Below are 9,868 nucleotides of genomic sequence, written 5' to 3'. Positions count from 1 at the left end.
CCGTCTCCTCCCCCGCGGCCGGGAGGCCCCGTGTGCCCCCCTCGGCCCGTCCCTCCGTTGTAATGCATGGGAACGAGGGCTCCTCGCACCTTCCCCTACGGGGCAGCGCTGCTGGGCGGGCGCCCTGAGGGAGCCGTGTTTACCGAGGAGCTGGCTTGGCGCGGATCGGGCCCGCCATATTCTAGCGCGGGGCCCTGGAAGCGGGCCCGGGCCCCGCCGGACGCGGACTCGCGCGGGGGTTGAGCTCCTGTCACCTCCACGCCCCGGGGAAGGAAGGGGCTAGTGCCCCAGAGCATATCACCGGCTGCTGATTCACGAGTGGCAGCTGGGAGAGACTGCGGCCGGGCCGTTTATCACGAAGATAAGCGCAGGTGGAGTGAGGTGATACCACAGAGCACGACGGCTGGCAGCAGATGCTCTTGCATCAGGCGAGCGTGCCCCGTGTCTCCCGCTGCCGAAGAGAAGATCTCCTGATGTACTGCCTAATCTGGCCTCTGCTAGGTTATTAAACACAGGGAGTGTGTGTGTACATTCGAGGGAAGTGTTTATATGTTTGTTTCAAGAGCTTGTTTTGTCCTGACTGTGAGAGGATCATGTATGAATTGGAAATAGGGTTACACCTGCTGGCAAAGCCTCAAGAGTCTAGTTCGGTCTTCATCTGGGCTGATGGAGGGACAGCAGTTGCTTTTATGCAATGCCTGCATGGTGGCTTTCACCCAAGTGGTGGTGGAGTCCCTAGTCCAGAAATGTACACAAAAACCTACCACCGCGACAGGTACATGCATGGGTGTTTCTGCTGGAGGGGAAAATACTAGTGACCCATGCTAATGCTGTTGGGTCAGGGATGAAGCTTCACACTGTCGTACTGGATCGGACACCCGTATCCAGCTGGTCTAACACCCTTTCTCATACATGAGGTGACATCAGTTGCTACAAAGGACACAAAACCTGCGCCTCGAAGCATGACATTTATATCCTTGCAAGAACCTCTTCTCTGACGTAAAGGCAAAATGTATTGTAGAAGTCCGATCTTTTTTCAGTCTTACTATCCTCCCCCCTCTCTTTTTTTAAGCCTGTGGAAGTGATGCCTGTGGCCTTACTAGCATTCGGTAAAGTCAGCAAAAGTACTGACAGACTAAAATATATGAAAGAGAACAAGCGTGTACTGTGGGAAAGAGAGCGAAGAGTTTCAGTTTTCAATGCTGTATGAACAGACATGAAGAAAAAAGATTTTTTTATTTGATCAGCTTTTTAGTGTTGTCTGCTTTGAAAAGTAAAATTCAGTTTTAGAAAAAATGGTTTTGAAATAATGCATACAGAGATAAATGATAGTAGTGGTGGCGGTCTGGTCTGCTCAGAGAACATAACTTTTTTTTATGTTTTGCTAGTATTAACAGCTCTTTATTTTACAAAATTGGAAAATCATTCCATCACAAGCACAGAGCTACGTGTGGGAGTCGAGGTTGCTCAGTTAGGTTTGCCTAATTGTCAGAAGCAATTTATAAGCACTTCAAAACGCTTTGAAAAGAAAACACAGCACAAAGGTTGTTTTTTCTTATCTTTTAAACAGTTTTCCAGCTGTTCCAGGAAAGCTGACCCAGGTACAGAGCAAGCTCTGAATTCAGGTGGTGTAATTGCAAGTGCTTTCTCAATAGTCCTTCTTTCCTACGCTGAGACTTGGTGCTCTGGTATTAGAGGCCATAATGTGAGATTAAGTTAACACAGGTGCAGCAGTCATTACTAGTATGGGAAAAGAATTATGTTGCTTCCCTGAAGTGGTGCAAAGGTTTTTAATGACTAAGGGCAGAGGAAATTACTTGTTTTTCTTTGTTGCTGCCTTTTTTTCACTTTTTTTCTTATCTGCAGATCCAGTCTTACGAGGTATTTTGACCCATCTTGTAACAGACTGTGTCTTCAAAAGCCTCAATCTATAGTAGAGGGTGCTCAGATCCTTCTGTGGGTACGTGTACCCACACACGTGTGTATGGGAAGGAGTGAGTGAGTGAATGCTGGTTTTTGTTCTGTAAGGTCTGTCTTATAATGGATACATCTAAGGAACTAATTAAAAATGCAGGGAAGCCAGGGAAATCAATGAAGAAACAACAGAAGTATAGTTTTGAGTGCAAGGATAGTAAGATCAGTTTTGTGAAACAGTGTTAGTTCTTTAATTAGAGAATGTGATATAAATCAGTCACAGAATTGTGGGACAGGTTGCATGTGAGCTTACTGTTATCTAGCCATTGTGTAAAAATTCTAGAGTTCCTAGAAAAAATCAGTAACTTTTAGGAGTTTCCCTTTGAACTAATGGTTCTGATATCTAGAACTCCTAGTCAAGATGAAAAGCATAATCACACAAAAGCCTTCGTCTTCAGAGCAAAGAAGAGACTTAAAAGTGGAATTGAAAAACTGAAGAAATTCCACTTGCAACATGAGTAGTCATGCTGTCATAGCAGCAATGCCACATGTTGTAGCATCAGAGTAACCACCAAAGAACTTCTGTTTGTGCAGAAACTACTTAGGTGAGAAGTCAAAATATTACAAAGTAAAAATGAAAGCTTTGGAGTGATAATCATGTACAGAAAAAAACCCAGTTCATTTAAAAAAAATACTAGGTTAGAAAACATGGACACTGAAAATGATTAGGATAAACTTTTACTTGCCTCAGAGTAAACTTTTTCTCATTTTAATGTTGTTACAACTTTTAGAAGATTAATACTGAAATACATGAGTCAACTACTATAGCTTGATTAGTTGAGCTATATAACTGTGGTCATATTTCTAGCTTGGTGAAAGGTTTAAATTAAAATACTTGACTTTTTTTTTCTTCTTGCGTGGTGTGGTAAGAGGCTCATATTTATTCAGCATGTCTCAGCTGCCACGTGCTATCCCTTATAAGGGATATCCCAGCTGATGGCTGGCTAAAAAACCTTACCTGCATTGCTCAGGGGCAGCAGGAATATAGACAAATAAACTACGCAGAGGTCTCCCTGCTGTATGTAACTGTGATTTTAACACCAAAATGCCCGTGTAGGCATGTGAATTGATGGATATTTTCTGGAGGTGCTTCTATGAGCTCCACTTCCAGAGAACCTATGTGTTCAGCAGGCAGTAAAAGTGGATATACAGCCAATTTTGGAAACTTTGGACTGCTCTTAACATGCTGCAGGTCTTAAAAACGTTTTGCATGTTAAACTCCCATTAAATACCTGAAGTTCAGTAACATTCTTGACTTAACAGTTTGTCAACCTTTCTCCTTTGGTGGGAAATTTGGCTATGGGAAAACTTTCTTGTTGCTTTTCTGCTTAATTTTTGTTCGGCCGTCGTGCTTTTAACACATAAAGTTTTTCAGGAAAAAAAACATCATTAGACTAAACTCTGTCTGTATGCCAAAACAAAATCATTATTAATAGACAATGGAAGTAGACTGAACCAAATGTTACATAATAGTCTTTTTTAATTAATCATTAGAAAAGAAAAAATATACAAGGAGTAAGTTGAAAAAATCTTTAAAAGGAAGTGGGGAATTCTGTAACGTAATTTGAATAGAAATAACGTTGTAAGTAGATAAAAATTTTTATATTTTAAAGCATATAATATTTTTCTGCCCACATATTTTCATATAAAATCATCACAGATAGTAACAGTATTAAATTTATTTTAGGAGTTCTGGTTATTACTAGTATGACTAGCAATATTACTAGTACTTCTGGCACACTTCCGTTGTACCTGATAAAACATCTTGATGAATGGGGGATTTCCCTGGGCGGGGGAATTTGCTGGGGAGTGAGCGCAGTCCCCCCATCCCCCCGTCCTCCCCCCTCCGCCCCCGCTTCTCGCTGCATGACTGTCTAGGAGAGAGCTGCAAACCCACTGCCAGGGGATCTGATGGTGCGCTGGCATGCGAGGCACCTCTGCACTCCGGTAGGACACTATTGTGCCAAAAACCACAGCTCTATAATTTACTCCATAGTCATGTGTTCCGTATTAGTCAATCATGCTACTGAAGTCTGGGGTTTTCTCCTGTTTAAAGGATGCTGTTAATCTTTATAGTACACTGAATGACTTTTTCCTCTGTAATAACATTTGTCACTGCAGCAGTACGTAGTTTTATGTTAGCAGTTATGAAGTCTGCGTTAACAGTTAAAATACTTTTAAGTTATTTTTTTCAACCCTTTTTTTCTGGAGCAGTATAGATTAAACTAGCTTCTTTCTCAACTGTTGCTTATACTGTTTTTTCTTATTTTTTTTAAGTGTCGCAGTTCTTACTTGCCTTTCAGAGGCCAACAGCATAAAAGGGAAGTTCATAGAAGAACACTAATAACTAGCTGTCAACATATTTTCTTATTTTAGAGCCCTTAAAATAATTTTGGCTATTTCAGGTCTTACCTGATGCGTTACAAGTAGGCAGCTAAGTCAGACCCTATGCAGAAAAAGATGTTATGAATTAAATTCCTCTTGGGCACAAACTGTGGCACCTTCACTGAAGTAAACTAGTATCTTTTTAGAACATTTGCTGGATACAGGGAACTTTAGAATATACTTTGTCAATATTAGCAATTGGAAATTTTTGTATTGTTTTAGCTTTCTGCAGGTGGCTGTGTGGTTCATTTTGTTGTGGCGAGGTATGGTAATCGACGGCTGTGATGGAAGCAGAAACAACCCAGCATTGCACAGGAGGTAGCTGTCTGGCAGGTCCTATTCCAGCCTAGCTGTTCGGCAGATTTTCCATGGGAGATCTGAAGACTGAAGACTCTTTCCAAGGATCCTGACTGTAACTCTGTGATGGTATCTGTGTGCCAGAAATTTCCACAAAGTGGCAGGCTTTCTTGTGTTTCTTTTTTTTCTTGAGGTGTGATAACGGGACCCAGGAGTGTGTTAAACAGCCACATTCTGTAGCTTTGAAGAAGGAACTGGAGCTGTGCATTTCTGTTCGAAAGTTAAAACTTTCATCAAGTGTTAAAAGCTGTGTACCAAAGGCACCTGTGATGAAGTCAGTGGACCTGTGATTTTTGCAGCCAGATTAACAGTCATGGAAGTGGCTTAACTCATGATACGGTTTTATAGCATTCCTTTCTTTGTTGTCATACTTGGCTTTGGTTTTTTTCAACACCTTCTTGTAAAATAAACTGAAGTTTCTCTGAAAAATATACTGCCTCAGTACAAATTGTGTTCTCTGTGTCTATCCTGGTGAAACACTCCAAGCAGATTGTCAGTAATTTTGAGGTGAAATTTGTTTTCTTCCGTGAAGGTACCAGGACCATCTTTGGAAAGAGAGCAAAATTCTTTATAGTATATGCTGAGGCTGTATGCAACCTCTGCAGCATGAAGGCTGGCTTGGGCATGTGATTTGAGGCTAGATGTGAGTTACGATCAGCTGAACGTTTAATAGAAGTTTCTTCTTGTACCATCCTGCCCACTATGGGGCTGGGCTTGAAAGCGTTTCCAGCAGTCCGGATGGATTAACAATTAGTAGTGCAATGCAACGGCTCTTTCATTGCCTGGTGGAAGAATTCTCCTAATAAACACTGAGGCTGGGCTCTTTGGGAAAGATTTTTCCTTTTTATAAATGCTTGTCATTGCAATTATTCAGAAAGTTTTTGTACACTATGTAACTGCTGTATGTAGTCAAATCCTGCACGGAGTGAGTTATATCACATTAAGCTTTGAATTCTGAAAGATTGCAGGACGAAGAAAAATAATACAAACCAACAAGCTACTGGATACTATCTGTAAATCAGAAGCTTGGTTCTTAGAAAAATCTACTTAAGCTCACTGGAAAAAGGCTAATTTTGTGGGAATGATTAATGTATTAGGTGAGTCAGTTATCTTTCACTAAGAGGACACTGGCTGCAGAAGCATTGGAGTAAACCCCAGCTTTAGTAAGCCTGCAGCAAATGAGAAACTATATTTGCAGCTGAGTGCTTTTAAGAAGGTCTGCAAGAAGTTTTTAAGGAAATGTTTTCTTGCCTGTAAATTCTCTGTTATTCCAGCAGAGGGTAGTTTATCCTCTAGGAAGCTAGGTGTGTTGCAGGAATGATCAGGAAAGGTAACTTAATGATTCCCATTTCCTTTTATTCGAGATAGGGCAATAAAAATTAACTTCAAAAATTAACTTCAACAGACTGACCTCATCAGGTTAACAAATGCTGAAACATACTGTTAGGCTATGGTATATTCTTAGGCGGGAACTGGAAAAGGCAGCCAAATTCAACAGTAGTTCCATTTCTGTCCTGCTACCAAGCACTTCAATTGCCCTTTAAGAATTACTGCTGTTTGCTTACGCTGAGAACAGTTGCATTATCAGCCTGATGCTTAAGAGCTACTTGACTTTCATTTGTCAGCTAGTAAAGTAGATACAACGTGAAACATTTTTTATGCCGAACACATAGAATCACTCTAGTTGAAGAGTATTTGCCTTGTTTATAGTTGCCTAAAAACTTTTAGATCTGGACTGATGCAATTGTGCCTAGTTTTAGCTCTTTAGGGCAAGGGTATCTTAGCTATGGTAGTGAGACACACACCACTTAAAGCCTGGTACAAAGTTGGGAGTGGCTCTGCTAGGGGTGGTATCTGTCACCCTTCTTTCTGCCACTGTACCCAGTGCTACAGCAGCTGACATTAGGTAGAATATATGTTTGTGGGTTGTTGTGATTGTACCCGCCGGCATCTGCTGTCTGCTATACTGATAGTATGTGGTGACTAGGGGGATGCTCTTTCTGAGTTCTTCTCTTCTCTGATATTTTAAATCAGTCGTCAGGGAGCAGTCCTGCTGGTAAGCTTCTGTCCTGAAGTGCAGCAGAAGCTCTTCTGATGTGAGAGCATGAGGGAGTGCAGTGACCACTGAATCTTTGAAAGGGTGACAGAAGAGATGTGCAGATCGCAGCTATTCTGTTGCCATGGTTCAGTGAAGCCCTATTACTCAGAATTTGTTTCCATTCAAAGTAGTGTTTCAGCTCCTCATGGATATTAGCCTTTTTACCTGACTTCTGGAAAGAGTAGTTTGGTCCACTGATAGTGGAAAGAAAAGGCAGGGTGTGTTCTTGAGAGCCCCACGAGGAAAACTAAGTATGGGTCTGTACTTCAGGCTGCTTGGGCCTCTGCGGATCTCGCAGCTGGCACGTGAAATTTTTTATACAGCCATTGATAAACCACCTAACTGAATAGTAAATAACATAACAGCAACTAATATTTATCATTTTATTCATCTTAGTCAGAAGTCTAATATAATCAGTACTGTGCTGCATATTTTAATTTTGAACATCTGTATCATTTGCTCTGAAAAAAAAAAAGGCAGTACTCCTTCAAGAAACCTGTGAATATGGTCAGTGTCAATCACGTCCATGGAAATGCTTCCATGGCTAGTTTGATCTTGGCGTTACTATCACACAGAGTTTTCCCTGTGGTGCATGGGACTTCTTTTTTTCTTTTTTCTTTTTTTTTTTTACTGTATGTCTGAGTCAGGTAGGCCTGTAAGTCAAATCTAGCTGTATACCTCTGTGTTATAATCTTTTTCCCCCTCTTCTAGTTTTCAATGTGCTTTCAGAAATGACCCATCATTGTTTTCTATTTATTGGAAAAAAAACCAGATTATATCAGGGATGAATAATGTATCCAAATTCTTTATTTTGGAGCAATACAGGTATAACCAATTACCTTGATTCCATTTTTAAACCCATATTCTACATGATCAAAGGAATATAGAAAAGCTTTCATATGGGTCAGTAGAAGATTTATGTCATGCTCTCCACTGATTATACAAGAAGCCTAGGTAATTCATCTCTTGAGGCAGGCACTTCGGTTAGGTGTCTTACTAACGTGGGATAATTCTGGGCCTGAGTACCGATGCAAGATCACTGTTGTCTAAACACCAGACAGACAAAAGAAGGTGGAGGCACCTGGGACAGCTTTTCCAAAGTCACACAAAGGGTTAGTGCCAGAATTGTTACTTGCCCATCCCTTGCAATCTTAGTTGACTGTTGCCTTCCAAAGTGGAAATAGCTCTGTCTGGAGGAGACAGACCCGCTTATAGTTGATTTAATGTATTTAGTTTGAACTTTGTACTGCTTCACTGGTAAGCAGTTTGCAAAGGGCTAATGTCTGGTTAATTAAGACTGTAAGCTTGTCACAGATGGAGAATGTATATGTTAGCAATTAATATACTTTAAATAGGCATAAGTAAACTTTGAATTCTATAATCAAGTTCACCATTTATTAAAGGTATGTATTAGCTTACTAATATTTTTGAGCAGCTTCTAAGTGAATCTTCATAAGTATGTCTTATGGTATTTATATATGTCTATAGGTATTTATATATCCTATCCATTATTATAGCATCTGGCTGTGGTAGAGTAGCAGGCTGGAACAAAAATGAACTCCATTCTCTTTAGAAATGTAGATAGATAATACTTTTAAACAATATACAAACTGAATTCCTGATGCTGTTTTCTTCACCAGCTGGAAAGCCTCTCACTGTCAGAAAGGCATTCAGCGTGTTTGACATTAAGGGTGGGGGAATGTTTGTGTAATTATAAATGTTAGACTTGCAAACACACCTTTTGATTGCAACAGCCATGTCAACAGGAATCGTAACTTTTCACAAGATAAACCTTGGTTTATGTACCCTGGCATTGTTGCTGCTCTTTTCTATATAATTTCAATATGCGTATCACTAAATTGTAGCTGAATTTTACATGTGTGCACATTTCAGATGAGACAATTAGATAATGTAAGTATTCTTGACTAAACATTCAGTTGCTACAGCTACTGTATGCAGCTGTAACAGTTTTGGTATTGTGATGAAAGCTCAAATCGCACCGAGTATGAGTAATTACCTGTGATCATACAGGCTTGTGATATCTTGCGCAGTGCTGCTGAGCCTAGTATTAATTTTAGAAAGGTTGTTGGTTGCTGAGGTCTGAACATTTTCAAGGAACTCTACATGATTCTTTCCTAGTTATGTAGCATGAAAAAACTTAAGTGCTCTACAGTGTCTCTGCAGTGCTTCACAGGTGGTTTTGTTGTTGTTGTGTTTTTTTATTTGGTTTCAGTTGGAAGAATTACTTAAAAACTTGAGGATAGATTTAGGAAGTGGAGTGGCTGCAGTCCTTATCTAATCTGAGGAGGAAGAAAGAAAGAAGGTTGAAGCTGCCACCATGTCATGTGAAGGATTGCACTTTAGGACTGTTTGTTTTAGTACGGTAAATGAAGTGTCCGTGTGCTTTCCATCCTTTCTTAGATAAGCTGACTTTCATGTGCATGACGTGTTGTCTAATCCTGGAAATGATTGGGCAGTTCTCAGAAAAATGCTAGCTCAGGATGTATTAAGTTTTGTACCAAGTGTTTCTGTGCTATGGGAGACCCCTTGAGACACGCTGACAAGAAAGATAAAGGAAAACAATGCAAAGGAGCAGTGTTGCTTGTTGGATGATAATGGCCTATGGAAATCTCAAAGGTTTATGCCATCTGGTTTGTAATTTCTTCCTGCATGTAAATCTGTAATATTCTTATTGCAGTAATGCTTCAGCCACACCTACCTGAACAGGTGCAAGTATAGCAGTGTTGTGGGACACCCTCTCTGACATCTCAGATCTGGAAGGAATGTGTGTGATGTATCACTCAGTTCATGGACATGTACGCCATGTGGAAAGCATTCCTGCATAATGTCCTGATGCATATTAATTAGACAAGTGAGATACTCATGTGATGTAAATCAGATAGTTTCTTGGAAATGTACTCATTCATATCACAACTGAGAATCTAACCCAGAATCCCTAATTAGGGGAAATTACAATCTGTGTTACAAATAATCTAAAATAATTTTATATATGTTCAGGGAGAGAGATACACATAGAATGTTTTATTTTAATGA

The sequence above is a fragment of the Aptenodytes patagonicus genome, chromosome Z (genome assembly GCF_965638725.1).
Source record: "Aptenodytes patagonicus chromosome Z, bAptPat1.pri.cur, whole genome shotgun sequence".
Lineage (NCBI taxonomy): Eukaryota > Metazoa > Chordata > Aves > Sphenisciformes > Spheniscidae > Aptenodytes > Aptenodytes patagonicus.
This window is presented reverse-complemented; position numbering follows the sequence as displayed.